We start from the raw sequence: 21,210 nt of genomic DNA on the forward strand, positions 1-21,210 counted from the left end.
AAACTAGATTACACAAAATTAATTATATATAGTTATTACTGTTACAACTCAAAATTACTTGCAAAAACTGGATTACATATACCGGATTACATAGTTGTTATTACTGTTACAACTCAAAAAATTACTTGCAGAAACTAGATTACACAAAATTAATTATATATAGTTATTACTGTTACAACTAAGAATTACTTGCAAAAACTGAATTACATATACCGGATTACATAGTTGTTATTACTGTTACAACTCCAGATTACTTGCAGAAACTAGATTACACAAAATTAATTATATATAGTCATTACTGTTACAACTCAAAATTACTTGCAGAAACTGGATTACATATACCGGATTACATAGTTGTTATTACTGTTACAACTCCAGATTACTTGCAGAAACTAGATTACACAAAATTAATTATATATAGTTATTACTGTTACAACTAAGAATTACTTGCAAAAACTGGATTACATATACCGGATTACATAGTTGTTATTACTGTTACAACTCAAAAAATTACTTGCAAAAACTGGATTACACAAAATTAATTATATATAGTTATTACTGTTACAACTAAGAATTACTTGCAGAAACAATTACATAGATCAGATTACTAGTTATTAGTTACAACTGAGAATGATTTAGAGATTACACAAACTCGATTATATATAGTTATTACTGTTACAACCCAGATTACATTTTGAAGTAGTTACATATCTCAAATTACAACTTATTACAATTACATGCAAACAGATTACATAGGAACCAATTACATATCTTGACTCATTACAATTACATAAAGGCAGATTATATAGCCAATTATATATTTTGACATTACAACTGATTACAATTATATAAAGGCAGATTACATAGCAGCCAATTACATATACTGGCATTACAATTACATAAAGGGAGATTACATAAGAGCCAATTACATATACTGGCATTACAATTACATAAAGGCGGATTACATATACTAACTCATTACAACTCAGAATTACATTAAGACAGATTACACTAAAAAGCAGATTACATTTTGTAGTTACATATCGAATTATTACAACTTAGATTACAATTATATGCAAAAGCCGATTACATAAGAGGTAATTATTATTGTTACAACTCATGCAAAACCAGATTACACCAAAACTAATTACACATCTTAAATTATTACTATTACAACTGAGATTACAATTATATGCAAAACAAGATTACACCAAGCGAATTACACATCTTAAATTATTACTATTACAACTGAGATTACAATTATATGCAAGAAACAGATTACACCAAGCGAATTACACATCTTGAATTATTACTGTTACAACTGAGATTACAGTTATATGCAAAAAACAGATTACACCAAGCGAATTACACATCTTAAATTATTACTATTACAACTGAGATTACAATTATATGCAAAACAAGATTACACCAAGCGAATTACACATCTTAAATTATTACTGTTACAACTGAGATTACAATTATATGCAAAAACCAGATTACACTAACTAATTACACTTGATTATTACTATTACATATCAGACCTATTAATATACACTCCAAATACGAATTATATATGGTACAATTACATACCAGTCAGATTACACTCAAATTACATATATTAGTAGTACAAATCAGATTACACCGGTGAGGCTAGTGATTACATATTTCAAGTTATTTTTGTTACAGTGCGATTACATAGGATTGCAATAGATTAGCATTTCAGTAAGTATATATAATCGATTACATTTGTGTGGGTAATTTTCTCCTTTCAAATTGAATAATAATAATAATAATAATAATTTGCTCTGCTCTAAAATTATCTCCTCCTCCTCCTCCTCCTCTTCTTCTTCTTCTTCTTCTTCTTCTTCTTCTTCTCCTCCTCCTCCTCCTCCTCCTCCTCCTCCTCCTCCTCCTCCTCCTCCTCCTCCTCCTCCTCCTCCTCCTCCTCCTCCTCTTCTTCTTCTTCTTCTCCTCCTCCTCCTCCTCTTCTCTTCTTCTCCTTCTCCTCCTCCTCCTCCTCCTCCTCCTCCTCCTCCTCCTCCTCTTCTCCTCCTCCTCCTCCTCCTCCTCTTTTCTTTTTCTCCTCTTTCTCCTCCTCCTCCTCCTCTCCTTCATCTTCCTCCTCCTCCTCCTCCTCCTCCTCCTCCTCCTCCTCCTATCTCCTTTTTATCTCCCCACCCTCCTCCTCCTCCTCGCCTTCACTTCTTCACCTTCCTCTTCTTCTTCTTCGTCACCTCCTCCTCCTCCTCCTCTTCCTCCTCCCCCTTGAGCCCTGGGGAGTAGGTGGGGGAGGAGGGGGAGTAGCCGGGAGTGCTGGGGGAGTAGGAGGGGGAGGAGGGAGAATATTTGGGGGAGGAGGGGGAGTAACTGGGGGAGGTGGGGAGTAACTGGGGAGGTGGGGGAGTAGGAGGGAGGTGGGGAGTAGGTGGGTGAGGTTGGGGAGTACTTGGGGAGGTGGGGAGTACTTGGGGAGGTGGGGGAGTAGGAAGGAGGTCGGGGAGTAGGTGGGGAGGTGGGGAGTACTTGGGGAGGTGGGGAGTAGGTAGGGGAAGCGGGAGTACTGGGGAGGAGGGAGTAGGAAGGGCTGGTGGGGAGTAGGAGGGAGGTGGGGAGTAGCCTGGGAGGAGGGGAGTAATTTGGAACATAGCTGGGGAGGTAGGGGAGTAGGAGGGGAGGTAGGGAGTAGGAGGGAGGTAGGGAGTAGGAGGGAGGTGGGGAGTAGGAGGGAGGTAGGGAGTAGGAGGGAGGTAGGGGAGTAGGAAGGGCTGGTAGGGGAGTAGGAAGGGCTGGTAGGGGAGTAGGAAGGGCTGGTAGGGGAGTAAGAGGGAGGTAGGGAGTAGGAAGGGCTGGTAGGGGAGTAGGAGGGAGGTAGGGGAGTAAGAGGGAGGTAGGGGAGTAAGAGGGAGGTAGGGGAGTAGAGGGAGGTAGGGGAGTAGGAGGGGGAGGTAGGGGAGTAGGAAGGCGAGGTTGGGGAGTACTGGGGTGACGTCGGGGAGTAGGTAGGTGAAGTTGGGGAGTAACCTGGGCTGGCTGGGGTGAGGGATGGGGAGGCTGGCTGGTAGGCAGGGGAGGAAGGACAGTAGGATGGGGACAGGCCTGGGGAGGGGTAGTACGGGCTAGCCACAGGTGAGCCAGGGGAGCCAGGCTGGGGAGACCACGCTGGGGAATAGCCTGGGGTGTCAATAGTCGGTGCTGGGGAGAAGACAGGGCCACTAGGGGTCAGAGCTCCCCCAGGCGTCCACCCACCGTAAGGAGACATAGCTGGGGTGTTGGCGGTCCAGGGGGTGTGCGATGGGGAGGATGAGGAGGAAGGAGAAGGAGAGGCACTGGGGAGATTAGGCATTAAATTCACCCCAGGCATTGGAACCTCCATTCCTAACTTACACTTCTCATCATCAAGTAGAAGGTGGAATGCCCCCGTTCCTAACCTGGGGAGCTGGCCTAGCATTATAGCCTCAGAGACACCGCGAACTGGGTCCACCTCCGCTGCCGCCGCCGCCTCCATCAGAACATCTACCGACTCTTCAAACGAACATTTCATAAGCGCCCCGGTGTCTTGTCTATTGATTCCATGTCTGGTGATAGCCATTAAATGTCCCTTACTCGTCATCACATCACATAGAAGCGCTAAATGCCTATAGTTCACATACAGGCCATAGAACATCAGAACAGCATTCATCTCCTTTTCAATGCTCTTCCGCACCGCTTCGATACCAAGGACATTAAAAACCTCTAAAATATCATTGGATGTCGTGCGTATAGGGTCCACATGGCGTTCACTAAGGACCGTCATTAAAGCTGTACCGTCAGTCTCCAGCAGCCACTCCGCCACGGCCTTAAACTCCCCAAACTCGTTAATTAACACCCTCTTCTTCTCGTCAGTCTGGGGTAAGTGCATGTACACCTTTGAGATCGTGTCAACACCTTGCAGAGTGAGGTCGTTTAGCATGTTGGCCTCAATGCAGCGGAGGAATGTGTCGTCCTCCATTTTGTCAACCTTGTAGTGGTGGTGAGGGTGAGGGAGAGAGGGAGAGGGAGAGGGAGAGGGAGAGGGAGAGGGTGAGGGTGAGGGGGAGAGGGAGAGGGAGAGGAGAGGGTGAGAGGGGAGGAGAAAGAAAGAGAAAATGATAGGAGGAGGAGGAGGGGGAGATCGAGGGGAGAGAGAAAGAGAAGGATGGAGAGAGAGGAAATGTAGTAGTAGTAGTAGTAGTAGTAGTAGTAGTAGTAGTAGTAGTAGTAGTAGTGGTGGTGGTGGTGGTGGTGGTGGGAAGGAGAGAAAGGAAAAATCATTATTATTATTATTATATCTTCATTATATTCTTATGCTTCTCTCTCTCTCTCTCTCTAAAAACACACCCAAACACCTCAAAAACACACCCCAAGGACCCAAACACCTCAAAACATCTCCAAAACACCACAAAAATACCCCAAAACACTCAAACACACCCAAAACACCCAAATACACCCACAGGACCATCAAAAAACACTCCAAAACACACCCCAAACCACCCAAAAAACACTCACACACCCAAAACACCCCAAAAACACCCATAAACACCACAAACCTGCTCTTCTGTATCATCTCCACCCAGTTTGTCATCACCAACTATGATTCTGATCCGCAACACCAATTTCTCCGCGTTGTCGTCGTTGTAGATGCAGTTCAAGTCATCACCAAACCCAGAGTTGATCTTCTGTGATATTTGCTCCATCGTCAACTTCCGGTCTGGTGGGCAAAGGAAGGCAGGTCAGGTCAGGTCAGGTCAGGTCAGGTCAGGTCAGGTCAGGTCAGGTTAGGTTAGGTTAGGTTAGGTTAGGTTAGGTTGGGTTGGGTTGGGTTGGGTTAGGTTAGGTTGGAGTTAGGTTAGGTTAGGTCAGGTTAGGTTAAGTTAGGTTAGGTCAAGTTAGGTTAGGTTATGTTAGGTTAGGTCAGGTTAGGTTAAGTTAGGTTAGGTTAGGTCAAGTTAGGTTAGGTTAGGTTGGGTTGGGTTAGGTTAGGTTAGGTTAGGTTAGGTTAGGTTGGGTTGGGTTGGGTTAGGTTAGGTTAGGTTAGGTCAGGTTAGGTTAGGCAAGTATTGGATATCGAATTTCAGACGTCCTCGGATGCGGATGTATATGCGGATGTCATTTCGCGGGTGTAAAATTAATATGGATGCGGATATCAGTCTCTGCTATAATGCGGATGCGGATGTTTTTACGTCAAACGCTCTGACCAAGAGGACAACAAAACTAGTGTGCTTCAGTGTGGGGCCGTGCAGACACCAGGGGAAGTAACCAACACACACAAGGTGACAAGGTTAGAGAAGCCAAATACTGCCTCCTGAGTTCCAATGGTGTCTTAACAGTTGATCCTTCACTCTTTGACACTATTTAATGCATCCGTGAGTGACATTTGTGGTGTGCATGTATCCAGTTTGTTTCCCACACAGGAATGTTTCACTCGGACAATACTCACCAACATTCGTGTGTGTGGCATCTGTCTTTGATTTTTGCAATGTTTTCTCTCTATTCATTTTTTCTTCTATCTTGTTTGTCTCTTTAGCCATGAACTCTTCAAACTGTTCTCTGTGCGCTGATTTCAAGTGGTTTTTCAAAGGTGTAGTTCCACGTCCCTCTCGTGAACAATGTTTGTTGCACAACACACACTGTGCCAGGTCACGTGACTTACTCATGAAATATTTCCACACTTCACTGCTGCGTGACGCCATCCTTCACCTGCTGCAGCACACACAGGCGCCACACACACCATCACCAGTGCTGCTCCATGAACTGTCAGTCTGTCACGCGCTCACCATGTGCGACCCCGATCCCGTACTGGGACTGAACGTGTCTGTCTGCAGCTCACGTCTGCACCCACCCCTTACCCCTCACACCTCACCCCTCCACCAAAACTTGACGCGTCTACTACGAAAGGGACTATATGTTATATATATATATATATATATATATATATATATATATATATATATATATATATATATATATATATATACCATGATACCCAGGTTGTAGGTGGTTACACTCAAGATGAGCTTGGGCGGTGATATGGGCCCTAATATGCCCACCACTATAAATAAAATTGCCTGCGCCACTAATGGGCGGAAGTTGAACAGCGCTTCCCATACACTCTTCAAAGTGTGCCTACAGGCGCTATAGGCCTTACCGGGGAAAAAAAAAAAAAAAAAAATATATATATATATATATATATATATATATATATATATATATATATATATATATGTGATAATTAAGGTAAATTGCGTGCATACGCAGTGACTGCGTAGGTGCGGGGTGTTGATTGGTGGGCACACCGGGCAGCCTGTGAGTGTGTGGCGGGCACACCGGCGGGTCTACTATTAGCTCATTTTGACTCCCCATTACCACATTGACAAATGACAGCGCTTCATTACCAAACTGGTTGTCCATTACCACATTGTAAGCAATCAGGTAATGGACCTTGACAGTTGGCAACCCTGCTATGGAAGCCTTGTGTTCACAATGGCAGGTTACAACTTATGGATCCGTTGTATCAATTTTGTCGATGAAAGAAGATTCCAGTATTACAATGCTTCTTGGCATTAAATTCTAGCAAGAAATACATCGAAAATCCCTCTGTGATAGTATTAGTAATGAAGCAATAGCTAATATTACACTGCTCTCTGGCAGACCAACAGCAGCGGTGACAGGGAGACCTCACTCAGCGCTGCCGGCTCGTATTTTTCAGTATTTTTATTTGTATGATGGTGGAAACATTCGCAATGAATGTATTGAAGGAACAAACACTCAATTGTATCATGGGATGTGGGAATAAGGCCTAAGACTGCAATGTACGACACACACACACACACACACACACACACACACACACACACAAAAAACGCCCTTAAAAACACCCTAAAAACACCCAAACACACTCACCAGTCATCTTATCTACCTCAAAACACCCTTAAAACACCTTAAAAGCACACCCTTAAACCTTAGAAAAGTACCACACCCCCCACACACACACTCTTTAAAAACACCTTTAAAACACCCTGAACCTTTTAAAAACACCTTAAAAACACCCTGAACCTTTTAAAAACACCTTAAAAACACCCTGAACCTTTTAAAAACACCTTAAAAACACCCTGAACCTTTTAAAAACACCTTAAAAACACCCTGAACCTTTTAAAAACACCTTAAAAACACCCTGAACCTTTTAAAAACACCTTAAAAACACCCTGAACCTTTTAAAAACACCTTAAAAACACCCTGAACCTTTTAAAAACACCTTAAAAACACCCTGAACCTTTTAAAAACACCTTAAAAACACCCTGAACCTTTTAAAAACACCTTAAAAACACCCTGAACCTTTTAAAAACACCTTAAAAACACCCTGAACCTTTTAAAAACACCTTAAAAACACCCAAACCAGTCATCTTGCTGTCCGGCTCAAAACAGGCTTAAAACACCCCCAAAAACACCTTTAAACCTTAGAAAAGGATCCTTCCCCCCCTCCCCACACCCTTAAAAACAACCTAAAAACACCCTAAAAACACCCTACACACTCATCAGTTATCTTTCTATCCAGCTCAATGTTCCCTTAGGCCCCAAAAAGGAGCCTTCAACCCTTAAAACACCCCAACCTTTAAAAACACCCTTACTCTTTAAAAAAAAACACCCTAAAACACCCCAACCTTTAAAACACCTTACTTTTCAAAACACCCTTAAAACACCCCAACCTTTAAAACACCCTTACTTTTAAAACACCCTAAAACACCCCAACCTTTAAAAACACCCTTACTCTTTAAAAAAAACACCCTAAAACACCCCAACCTTTAAAAACACCCTTACTCTTTCAAAAAAACACCCTTAAAACACCCCAACCTTTAAAAACACCCTTAAAAACACCATGAACCCTAAAAAAACATCCTTAAACCTTATAAAAACTCCAAACACACACACACACACACACACACACACACACACATCTTAAAACCACCCTTCAAAACACCGTGAACCCTTTAAAACACCTCAAAATATCCTGAACCCTTTAAAAACACCCTTAACCCTTTAAAACACACTGAACCTTTTAAAAACACCCTTAACCCTTTAAAAACACCTAAACCCCCAAAAAAACACTTAGAAACCTTAGAAAAACACTCCACACACACACATCTTAAAAAAAACACCCTTTAAAACACTCAACCTTTAAAAACACCCTTAAAAACACCTCAAACTTTAAAAACACCCTTAAAAACACCCTCAATCCTATAAAAACACCGATAAACCTTACAGAAACACTCCTCACACACACACACACACACACACACACACACACACACACACACACACACACACACACACACACACACACACACACACACACACACACACACACACACACATCCTAAAAAAACACTCTTAAAACACCCTAAAAACACCTAAAGACACCCACCAATCATCTTCCTGTCCAGCTTAAAACAGGCCCTTAAAACTCTCAACTTAGAAATACCCTTAAAAACACCTTAAAAACACCTAAAACCTTTAAAAACACCCTAAAAACCCTTCAAAACACCTAAATCATCCTTAAAAACACATAAATCATCCTTAAAACACTTGAAAACACCTAACTCTAACAACACCTTAAAAACCCTTAAAAACTCCCTAAAAACACCCTAAAACACCTAATAAAACTTAAAACACTTCAAAAAACCCTTAAAAACACCATAAAAACCCTTAAAAACACCCTAAAACACCTGATAAAAACTTAAAACACTTCAAAATACCCTAAAAACCCTAAAAAACTTTAAAAGCACCCTAAAACCCTTAAAACACCCTAAACACTTGATAAAACTTAAACACTTCAAAACACCCTAAAACACCCTAAAACACCTAAAACATCCTTAAAAACACCTCAAAACACCTAATAAAACTTAAAACACTTCAAAACACCCTAAAAACCCTTAAAAACACCCTAAAAAAACTTAAAAACACCCTAAAACACCTAATAAAAACTTAACACTTCAAAACACCCTAAAAACCCTTAAAAACACCTAAAAACACCCTTTAAACCCTTAAAAACACCCTAAAACACTTAATAAAAACTTAAAACACTTCAAAACACCCTAAAAACCCTAAAAAAAACTTAAAAACACCCTAAAACACCTAATAAAAACTTAACACTTCAAAACACCCTAAAAACCCTTAAAAACACCCTAAAAAAAACCTAAAAAACCTTAAAAACACCCTAAAACACCTAATAAAACTTAAACACTTCAAACCACCCTAAAAACCCTAAAAAAAACTTAAAAACACCCTAAAACACCTAATAAAAACTTAAAACACTTCAAAACACCCTAAAAACCCTTAAAAACACCCTAAAAAACCTTAAAAACACCCTAAAACACCTACTAAAAACTTAAAACACTTCAAAACACCCTAAAAACCCTAAAACTCCTTTAAAACACCCTAAAACACCTACTAAAAACTTAAAACACTTCAAAACACCCTAAAAACCCTACAAACCCTTAAAAACACCCTAAAAAAAACTTAAAAACACCCTAAAACACCTACTAAAAACTTAAAACATATTAAAACACCCTAAAAACCCTAAAACCCTTAAAACACCCTAAAACTTAAAACACCCTAAAACACCTAATAAAACTTAAACACTTCAAAACACCCTAAAAACCCTAAAACCCTTAAAAACACCCTAAAACACCTACTAAAAACTTAAAACACTTCAAAACACCCTAAAAACCCTTAAAAACACCCTAAAACACCTAAAAACACCTAATAAAAACTTAAAACACTTCAAAACACCCTAAAAAAACCTTAAAACACCCTAAAACACCTAATCAAAACTTAAAACACTTCAAAACACCCTAAAAACCCTTAAAAACACCCTTAAAACACCCTTAAAAACACCCCAAAACACCCAAAAACACCCACCAGTCATCTTCTTCCTGTCCAGCTCGATTCTCAGTAGCCAGGGGGAGATTCTGGCCACATCGAAATCTGGCATCTCGTAGTACACATTGACAAACTCCTGATCCTCTGCCACCACCGTGTTCTGAGGCTCCGGGTCATAGTAGATCGCTGTGTTGGAGGTTACCTGAGGGACAGACAGACAGAGGGGGTGTGTATCAGGTGCTGAGAGAGGCTGGGAGGGGCTGGAAGGTGCTAGGAGAGGCTGGGAGGGTCTGGGAGAGGCTGGGAGGAGCTGGGAGTGGTTGGGAGGGTCTAGGAGAGGCTGGGAGGGTTTTGGAGAGGCTGGGGTGTCTTGGGAGAGGCTGGGAGGGTCTTGGAGAGGCTGGGAGGTGCTAGGAGAGGCTGAGAGGGGCTAGGAGAGGCTGGGAGGTGCTGGGAGTGGTTGGGAGGGTCTTGGAGAGGCTGGGGTGTCTAGGGAGAGGCTGGGAAGGTTTTGGAGAGGCTGGGAGTGTCTGGGAGAGGCTGAGAGGGGCTAGGAGAGGCTGGGAGGAGCTGGGAGTGGTTGGGAGGGTCTAGGAGAGGCTGGGAGGGTTTTGGAGAGGCTGAGAGGGGCTAGGAGAGGCTGGGAGGTGCTGGGAGTGGTTAGGAGGTGCTGGGAGTGGCTGAGAGGGTCTAGGAGAGGCTGGGGTGTCTTGGGAGAGGCTGGGAGGGTCTGGGAGAGACTGGGAAGGTCTTGGAGAGGCTGGGAGTGGTTGGGAGGGTCTGGGAGAGGCTGGGAGGTGCTGGGAGGAGCTGGGAGTGGTTGGGAGGGTCTTGGAGAGGCTGGGAGGGTCTTGAAGAGGCTGGGAGGGTCTGGGAAGTACTGGGAGAGGCTGGGGTGTTTTGGGAGAGGCTGGGAGGGTCTGGGAGAGGCTGGGGTGTCTTGGAGAGGCTGGGAGGGTCTGGGAGAGGCTGGGAGTGTCTGGGAGTGTCTGGGAGAGGCTGGGAGTGTCTGGGAGGGGTTAGGAGAGGCTGGGAGGGGTTGGGAGAGGCTGGGAGTGTCTGGGAGGAGTTAGGAGCGTCTGGGAGGGGTTGGGAGAGGCTGGGAGTGTCTGGGAGGAGTTAGGAGCGTCTGGGAGGGGCTGGGAGAGGCTGGGAAGTACTGGGAGAGGCTGGGGTGTCTTGGGAGAGGCTGGGAAGGTCTTGGAGAGGCTGGGAAGGTCTTGGAGAGGCTGGGAGGTACTGGAAGAGGCTGGGAGTGTCTGGGAGAGGCTGGGAGAGGCTGGGAGCGTCTGGGAGTGTCTGGGAGAGGCTGGGAGCGTCTGGAAGGGATTGGGAGAGGCTGGGGTGTCCTGAGAGAGGCTGGGATGTACTGGAAGAGGCTGGGATGTACTGGGAGGGGCTGGGAGGTACTGGGAGAGGATGGGAGTAACTGTAGGAGAGTGTGGGAGGTAGAACACACACACAGACACACACACACACACACATCCTCTCTCACTCCCTCCCCCTCTCTCTATTTACCTTCCTCAAAGTGGTATGCTCCAATCTACACAGCACATTCTTGGCCTTCTCCGCATCCCTGGCCGCTGCGCCCACCAGGAACACGGTCAGCGAGGGAGCTTTGGGACGCTTCGATATGTTGATAATCTCTTTGAGTCTCGGCACACCCAGAGTCACGTTCTTCGAGGAGACACCCGCGAAGTGAAAGGTGTTCAGGGTCATTTGTGTGGCTGGCTCCCCGAGACTCTGTGCTGCCAGGGCGCCTACCATCTCCCCGGGGCTGGCCTGTTGGTGGGTAAGGAGACGGGTGGTGGGGAAGGAGAAAGGTAGGTTGGGTAGGGTTGGGTGGGGTTGGGGTGGGGTGGGATAGGGTGGAGAGAGAGAGAGAGAGAGAGGGAGAGGAGATACAACAGCCTTTTAAAAACACAGCCAACAACCACACACACCACCCAAACACACCCAAAACACGTCCAAAACACACCAAATCACCATTAAAATCACCTCAAAACATCCAAAACACCAATAATCCCCAAAAACACACACAAACACACCAAAAACCCTCCAAAACACACCAAAAACACTCAAAACAATGTAAAACACACTAAAACACTCAAAACACCCCAAAACACACCAAAACACCCAAAACACACCAAAACACCCAAAACCACCTCAAAACACCCAATACCACCTCAAAACACCCAAAACACCCAAAACACCTCAAAACACACCAAAACACCCAAAACCACCCAAAAACACCCAAAAACACCTCAAAACACCCAAAACACCCCAAACCCCAAACCCCCAAAACACACCTAAAACTTACAATAGCATGCGAAAACCTTGTCTCAATTTCCCCGATAAGCCAGTTGAACGCCTCGAGGGACAGTCTGTGCTCCTCCGCGACTTTCTTGGTGCATAGAGTGGCCCGAACGAGGCACTGGAAGAGGAGGTGGCGTTTGCGTTGGCCTGCTTGCTGATTGGATCGCTGCCGGAGACCACAATGCAGCGGGACAGCATCTCCTTCACGCTGTCCACCACCTTGATTGGCGAGAGGTCTGAGGGCGTCCGCGTATTGATGTGGAAGATTTTTTGAACATTCCATATCATTCTTTCCAAGTTGCAGGGTAGGACGACCTGTTGGGAGGGGAGAGAGGAAGGGTGAGGGTTGGGAGGGTGTGTGTGTGTGTGTGTGTGTTTGTGTGTGGGGGAGAGAGGGAGGGAAAGGGAGAGAGTTGTGTGTGTGTGAGGGAGGGAGGGAGGAAGGAAGGAAGGAAGGAAGGAATATATGAGAGAGAGAGAGAGAGAGAGAGAGAGAGAGAGAGAGAGAGAGAGAGAGAGAGAGAGAGAGAGAGAGAGAGAGAGAGAGAGAGAGAGAGAGAGAGAACTTGAGTGTGTATAAGGGCTATAATTCACTCTCTCACTCACACACACACACACAACACAAGACACCAACCTTAGTATCACCCTTTGGAAAGATATCTCTGAGTGCCTTTCGATCCTCTTGTAGGCGTTTCCACTCCTCTTCAAGCGTCGCAATAGCTGTCGGGGACCCCAAGACCTCCCGGACCACCGCCTCAGTGTACAGCCTCCTTAAATACCTCTCATTACTCAAATCAAACTTATAATTCTCCTCGAAGCGCTTATTAGAGAGCTTGATAACCGGGAGGGATTGAAACTCGACGAACTCTCCCGCCAAACCGTCCTCTCCGTAGCGCAACTGGATCACCTGACTTACGCTATTCCGAACAGTTCCATCATAGTTCACCATGACGCTCTCCATGGCTTTAATGAGGCGTCTCTGGATGTACCCGGTCTCAGCAGTCTTTACAGCCGTGTCTATGAGCCCCTCGCGCCCTCCCATAGCGTGAAAATAGAACTCGGAAGGGGTCAAGCCAGCGAGGTAGGAGTTCTCAACGAAGCCACGCGATTCTGGCCCATAGTCGTCCTTTATAAAGTGGGGTAGTGTGCGTTTCGGAAGCCAAAGGGGATGCGTTTCCCTTCCACGTTCTGTTGTCCCACGCATGCTATCACCTGGAGAGAGAGAGAGAGAGAGAGAGAGGGAGAGAGATGTGGTGAAGGAGGGCATTAAAGAAATCTACTTAAACACCCATAACACCCATTCACAACACACTCAATGCTTAAAATATCCTTAAAACAGACCAGATCATTCTTAAACACCCCAAAACTACCAAAAAACATCGTAATACCACCCTGAACACCGTAAAACCACCCCAAAACACCACAAAACACACAAAACCACCAAACACCACAAAACACACCAAAACACACCAAAACACCACAAAACACCCCGAAACTATCAAAAACACCCTAAAACCACCACAAAACACCCCAAAACTACCTAAAAACATCGTAAAACCACACTGAACACCCCAAAATCACCCCAAAACACCACAAAACACCACAAAACACCCAAACCCACCAAACACCACAAAACACACCACAAACACCCAAAACACCACAAAACACCACAAAATCCCCAAACACCTCAAAACCATCAAAAACACCCCAAAACACCCCTAAACACCACAAAAACACCCAAAAACACCCAACAAAACACCCAAAACACCCCAAAACACACACCAACCTGGGATATATTGATATTGGATCCTTTGACCCCGCCACGACCATTGCCTTTAAATTATTATACTCCGTTAGTGACTTCTTGGCCGATCCTCCTGTCTTGTCCCTCGCATCGTTCAGAATCCTGTTGACTTGGTTTTCAAAGGTCTGTCTCAGTGTATTTCCCGGTGTCGGCTCCAGCTCATCATTGTGGGCCTTGTGGATCACGTCTATCACGTCCTCTTTGGCCTTCCGAATGGTATCCTGTGGTGAGAAAGGGTGTTGAAAGGGTGTTTGGGGTGTTCAAAGGGTGTTAGGGTGTTTTAAAGGGTGTTTATGGGGTGTTTATGGGTGTTTGGTGTTATTTGGGGTGCTTTAGGGTGTTTATGGGTGTTTTGGGGTGTTTATGGGTGTTTTTTGTGTTTTGGGTGTTTTTGTGTTTTTGGGTGTTTAGGGGTGTTTTTTGTGTTTTTGGGTGTTTTTAGGTGTTTTTTGTGTTTTTGGGTGTTTTGGGGTGGGGTTTTTTTTTTAGTGTTTTGGGATGTTTTTGTGGTGTTTTGTGGTGTTTTAAGGTTTTTATGTTATTTTTTGGTGTTTTAAGGGTGTACTGAGATATTTTAGGGTTTTAAGAATGTTTTAGGAGTGAGGGGATACTACACACACACACACACACACACACACACACACACACACACACACACACACACACACACACACACACACACACACACACACACCACAAAAACACACAATACCCACAAAAACACCACAAAAAAACACAAAGTACCCCCCAAAAAACACACACAGTAACCTTAAAAAAAACACCCCAAAACACACCACAAACACCCCTCAAAACACAATACCACTAAAAACACACCAAAACACCCCAAACCCCCACAAAACCCCCACACAAACAACAAACACGCCCCATACCTGGATAACTCTGTAGGTATTAGGATCAGAAATAGTGTCACCAATGCCAATACTGTGACCTTCTAGCAGCAGCCAATTGTTCACCACTGTCTGAATGTTGCCGTAAAATCTACCAGCGATCTCGTGACCTAGTTCCATCCACGCTAAGTGCATCATGGACCCCGACGAAGCTCCGAGGGTCTTCTTACACAGTATACCCATCACCAGCTCTCCGTGTTCCACCAGTACCTGCGTAAGGATGTTTGGGTGTGTTTTAATTAAGTGTTTTTTGGTGTGTGTTTGGTGGTGTTAGCATGTAGTTTTGGGGTGTTTGGAAGGTTTTTTTTAAGTGTGTTTTAAAGTTGAGATTGGGAAAATTAAGAACACACACACATATACACATATACACATACACACACACACACACACACACACACTCACTCTCTCTCTCTCTCTCTAAAAACACACCCAAACACCCCAAAAACACACCCAAACACACCCCACAGCACCCCAAAAACACCCACCATGGCATCTGTTTCTGTATCTCCTCCTCCTCCTCATCATCTCTCTCTTTCCTTCTCTCTAAAAACACACCCAAACACCACATCCTCCTCCTCCTCCTCCTTATCTCTCTCTCTCTCTCACACACACACCTTGGTATCTCCCGGGGAAATCCACTTATAAGGTCCATCATCCTCGTCATCTGGGTGCGCCGCGTGTGTCTTGACAAGGTTGATGTTCCCAGGAATGATGAGAGAGAAGAGCTGTTTGCCAGTCCACAACGGCCGAGGCTTCAAGATCGCTGGTTGTGGCATTCGACCGTCCCAAGTTGGCAGGAACATCAGAAGGTTCATCATTTCACCCTGCGGGATTGTAGAGGCTGTTTTTGAGGGTGTCTGGGTGTGTTTGGAGGGGTTTTCGAGTGTTTTTGGTGTGTTTTGGGGGTTTTTTGGTGTGTTTGGGGGTTTTGGTGTGTTTTGGGGTGTTTTGGTGTGTTTTGGTGTGTTTTTGAGTGTTTTGAGTGTTTTGGTGTGTTTTTGAGTGTTTTGGTGTGTTTTGAGTGTTTTTGAGTGTTTTGGTGTGTTTTTGAGTGTTTTGGTGTGTTTTGAGTGTTTTGGGGTGTTTTTGGTGTGTTTTGGTTGTGGCATTCGACCGTCCCAAGTTGGCAGGAACATCAGAAGGTTCATCATTTCACCCTGCGGGATTGTAGAGGCTGTTTTTGAGGGTGTCTGGGTGTGTTTGGAGGGGTTTTCGAGTGTTTTTGGTGTGTTTTGGGGGTTTTTGGTGTGTTTTGGGCGGTTTTGAGTGTTTTGGGGTGTTTTTGGTGTGTTTTGGTGTGTTTTGGGTGTTTTGAGTGTTTTTGGTGTGTTTTTGAGTGTTTTGGTGTGTTTTGAGTGTTTTTGAGTGTTTTGGTGTGTTTTTGAGTGTTTTGGTGTGTTTGAGTGTTTTGGGGTGTTTTGGTGTGTTTTGGTTGTGGCATTCGACCGTCCCAAGTTGGCAGGAACATCAGAAGGTTCATCATTTCACCCTGCAGGATTGTAGAGGCTGTTTTGAGGGTGTCTGGGTGTGTTTGGAGGGTTTTCGAGTGTTTTGGTGTGTTTTGGGGTTTTTGGTGTGTTTTGGGGGTTTTGGTGTGTTTTGGGGTGTTTTGGTGTGTTTGGTGTGTTTTGAGTGTTTTGAGTGTTTTGGTGTGTTTTTGGAGTGTTTTGGTGTGTTTGAGTGTTTTGAGTGTTTTGGTGTGTTTTTGAGTGTTTTGGTGTGTTTTGAGTGTTTTGGGGTGTTTTTGGTGTGTTTTGGTTGTGGCATTCGACCGTCCCAAGTTGGCAGGAACATCAGAAGGTTCATCATTTCACCCTGCGGGATTGTAGAGCCTGTTTTTGAGGGTGTCTGGGTGTGTTTGGAGGGTTTTCAGTGTTTTGGTGTGTTTTGGGGGTTTTGGTGTGTTTTGGGGGTTTTTGGTGTGTTTTAGTGTGTTTGGGGTGTTTTGGGTGTGTTTTGGTGTGTTTGGTGTTTTGGGTGTTTTGAGTTTTGGGTGTTTTGGGGTGTTTTAGATGTGTTAGTGTGTGTTTTTGGGTGTTTTTGGATGTTTTGTGGTGCTTTGTGGTGTTGGGGTGTGTTTTGCGGTGTTTTTTGGGGTGTTTGAGTGTTTTTGGGTGTTTTGTGGTGTTTTTGGGGTATTTTGTGGTGTGTTTAAATGTTTATGGGGTGTTTTGGAGTGTTGTCTTGTGTTGTTACTACTACTACTACTACTACTACTACTACTACTACTACTACTACTACTACTTAACCCTGCTCAAACATACCCAAATCATTTAAAGATAAACTTGCAAACACTCCAATCCTATACCTACTAAAAATCCTTAAAAAAAACACCCAAAACACACCCAAACACACCAAAAAACACCCCAAAATAGCCGTCTACACCTACACCCCCCATACAGCCCTACACACCCTCACCTTAACACCCCCAGAAAACGTACAAAACACACCCAAAACACATACACACCTCACCTTATCCAAAAACGCATCTCTTTTGGTAATTTTTCGAAGAGCGGTCAACGTGTCAACCCAACCAAACCCACAAAAAAACCATAAAAAACCCTTAAAAACACACCCAAAACACACCTAAAACACACCTAAACACACCCCGAAACACCCCTCTACACCTCCACCCCCCATACACCCCTACACACCCTCACCTTATCCAAAAACGCATCTCTTTTGGTAATTTTTCGAAGAGCGGTCAACGTGTCAACCCAATCAAACCCACAAAAAAAACATAAAAAACCCTTAAAAACACACCCAAAACACACCAAAACACACCTAAAACACCCCTCTACACCTCCACACCCCATACACCCCTACACACCCTCACCTTATCCAAAAACGCATCTCTTTTAGTCATTTTTCGAACAGCCGTCAGTGTGTCCTGTACAATGCCCATGACAGGTCGGTTACTCTGCGGCGTGACGACCATACGAGGCGTCAGGTGAAGGTTCTCAATCTCCGCCCGTGTTTCCATGCTCTGAGGGACGTGTAGGTTCATCTCATCCCCGTCGAAGTCTGCGTTGTAGGGCGAAGTGACGGACAGGTTCATTCGGAAGGTGGACCACGGGAGGACCTGCAAAGGGTTGGGAAGATGAGATTTATTTGAGATTAACCCCTTCAGTAGTGTGACGTGTTTCCCTATTCCTTGTGGTGACTATTTGGTGACTTTCCACAGCTTCACAAACTCATGTGGGGGATTAAAATGGTGAAGACTGTGGCCATTAATCTTCTGCCCTCCATACACCCTTGCTAATGTCAATAAAATGGTCTAATGGTGCACAAAACTCAATTAAAATAGTGAAGACTGTGGCCATTAATCTTCTGCCCTCCATACACCCTTGCTAATGTCAATAAAATGGTCTAATGGTGCGCAAAACTCAAGGTAAAAATGTGTCCCAGTACTGAAGGGGTTAATATAAGTAAGATAAGGGTATTTGAAATAAGATAATGGTAAAATAAAAAAAAAAGGTGAATTTAATGGGGAAAATGTGGTTCAATGGAGGTTGAGCTGGAGATAAGGTACGGTAAGGGTTTGTTAAATGAAAATATGGCAAAATAGGGTAAAACGAGTAAGATAAGGGGGATTAAGGGGAGATAAGGGGGATTAAGGGAAGATAAGGGGGATTAAGGGAAGATAAGGGGAATTAAGGGAAGATAAGGGGAATTAAGGGAAGATAAGGGGATTTAAGGGAGATAAGGGGATTAAGGAAGATAAGGGATTTAAGCGGAGATAAGGGGATTAAGGGAAGATAAGGGGATTAAGGAAGATAAGGAATTAAGGGAAGATAAGGGGATTAAGGAAAATAAGGGGGATTAAGGGAAGATAAGGGGATTTAAGGGAAGATAAGGGTGATTAAGGGGAGATAAGGGGGATTAAGGGAAGATAAGGGGGATTTAAGGGAAAATAAGGGTGAATAAGGGAAGATAAGGGGGATTTAAGGGGAGATAAGGGGGATTAAGGGAAGATAAGGGGATTAAGGAAGATAAGGGGATTAAGGAAGATAAGAATTAAGGAAAATAAGGGTGAATTAAGGGAAGATAAGGGGGATTTAAGGGGAGATAAGGGGGATTAAGGGAAGATAAGGGGGATTAAGGGAAGATAAGGGGGATTAAGGGAAGATAAGGGGAATTAAGGGAAAATAAGGGTGAATTAAGGGAAGATAAGGGGGATTTAAGGGGAGATAAGGGGGATTAAGGGAAGATAAGGGGGATTAAGGGAAGATAAGGGGGATTAAGGGAAGATAAGGGGGATTTAAGGGGAGATAAGGGTAATTTAAGGGGAGATAAGGAATAAAGGCCTAATTTTGTTTATTATGAGAGAGAGAGAGAGAGAGAGAGAGAGAGAGAGAGAGAGAGAGTTAACTATCTCACTGTCTCACTCACTCACTCATTCGCTCTCACACACACGGGCTCTCTCTCTCTCTCTCTCTCTCTCTCTTAGTTGCCGGCAAGCCATCGCGAGGAAAGGAGGTAAGCGCTCTCTCTCTCTCTCTCTCTCTCTCTCTCTCTCTCTCTCTCTCTCTCTCTCTAAACATATTATTATTATTATTATTATTATTATGTCTGTGTTAATTACAGGTGTGAAGAAGGCACTCCAATTAGCGACCTTACCTGCTTGTTACACCTGGACACCACATCGACCTGTGCTTGTTACGTGAGTGCTGGTGGTGGTGGTGGTGTTAGTGTTTGTGTGTGCGAGTTACTACTACTACTGCTACTACTGCTACTGCTAAGACTACTACTACTACTGCTACTACTACTACTACTACTGTTACTACTACTACTACTGTTACTACTACTGTTACTGTTACTACTGCTGCTACTACTACTATTACCACCACCACCACCACCACCACTACTACCACCACTACCACCACTACTACCACTACCACTACTTAGCTCGTTAGACAGCTAGCCTCGTTAAACACACACACACACACACACACACACACACACACACACACACACACCCCTTCCCTACCCACACACCCACCTTGACCTTGTGCCCCATCATAGACATCTTGTGAAGTGTAGGCTGCCTGTTGAAGATGATAAGGTCACCGTCCGTTATGTGTCTTTCCACCCTATACCCGCACTGAAGGTGAAGGTCAGAGGGCTTCGGGTGGTAGCGAAGGTCAACCCGCGCGCCGTTCTCCCTCACGATGTACTTCGCTCCAGGGTATTGGCTGTTTCCGCGTCGCACCAGCTCCATCATCCTGTCACGGGGGGTGCTACGGTTTTAGAGGGTGTTTTGGGGTGTTTTTGGGGTGTTTTTAGGTGTTTTTGTGGGGTTTTGTGGGGATTTGTGGTGTTTTTGGGGAGTTTGTAGTGTTTTGGGGTGGTTTTGGGATGTTTTTGGAGTGGTTTTGGTGTGTTTTGGGGTGTTTTGTGGTGTTTTGGGGTGTTTTGTGGTGTTTTTTGGGGGGTTTTGTGGTGTTTTGAGGGTTTTGTGTCTTTTGGTGTTTTATGGTGTTTTTGGAGGGTTCTGGGTATTTTGGGTGTTTGTGGTGTTATAAGGTGTTTCTTCGTGTTTTATGGGTGTTTTATGGTGTTTTTGGCTGTTTCCGCGTCGCACCAGCTCCATCATCCTGTCACGGGGGGTGCTACGGCTTTAGAGGGTGTTTTGGGGTGTTTGTGGTGTTGTTAGGTGTTTTGTGGGTTTTGTGGGGTTTTGTGGGGATTTGTGGTGTTTTTGGGGAGTTTGTAGTGTTTTGGGGTGGTTTTGGTGTGTTTATGGGTGTTTTGTGGTGTTCTGTGGTGTTTGGTGTGTTTTGGGTGGGTTTGAGGGTTTTGGGGTGTTTTTGGGGTGTTTTGTGGTGTTTTTGGGGGTTTTGTGGTGTTTTGTGTTTTTGTGGTGTTTTTTGGGTGTTTTGGGGTGTTGTGGTGATTTGTGGTGTTTTTGGGGTGTTTTGTGGTGTTATAAGGTGTTTTATGGGTGTTTTATGGTGTTTTGGCTGTTCCCGCGTCGCACCAGCTCCATCATCCTGTCACGGGGGGTGCTACGGTTTTAGAGGGTGTTTTGGGGTGTTTTTGTGGTGTTTTGTGGTTTTGTGGTGTTTTGTGGGGTTTGTGGGGTTTGTGGGATTTTGGGATGTTTTGTGGTGTTTTGGGGTGTTTTGTGGTGTTTTTGGGTGGTTTTGGGGTGTTTTGTGGTGTTTTTGGGGGTTTTGTGGTGTTTTGTGTTTTGTGGTGTTTTGGGTGTTTTGGGGTGTTTTGTGGTGTTTTGTGATGTTTTGGGTGTTATTTGGGGTGTTATAAGGTGTTTTATGGGTGTTTTAT

At 44.4% G+C, this 21,210-nt stretch overlaps 1 pseudogene; it reads right to left on the reverse strand.

The window, feature by feature from the left end:
• Positions 1-1,528: 1,528 nt before the first annotated feature.
• The window catches only part of LOC123501393, a 28,484-nt pseudogene continuing 8,802 nt past the window's right edge, over positions 1,529-21,210 (reverse strand).

The sequence above is a fragment of the Portunus trituberculatus genome, chromosome 2, assembly GCF_017591435.1.
Source record: "Portunus trituberculatus isolate SZX2019 chromosome 2, ASM1759143v1, whole genome shotgun sequence".
In the NCBI taxonomy this organism is placed as follows: Eukaryota; Metazoa; Arthropoda; class Malacostraca; order Decapoda; family Portunidae; genus Portunus; species Portunus trituberculatus.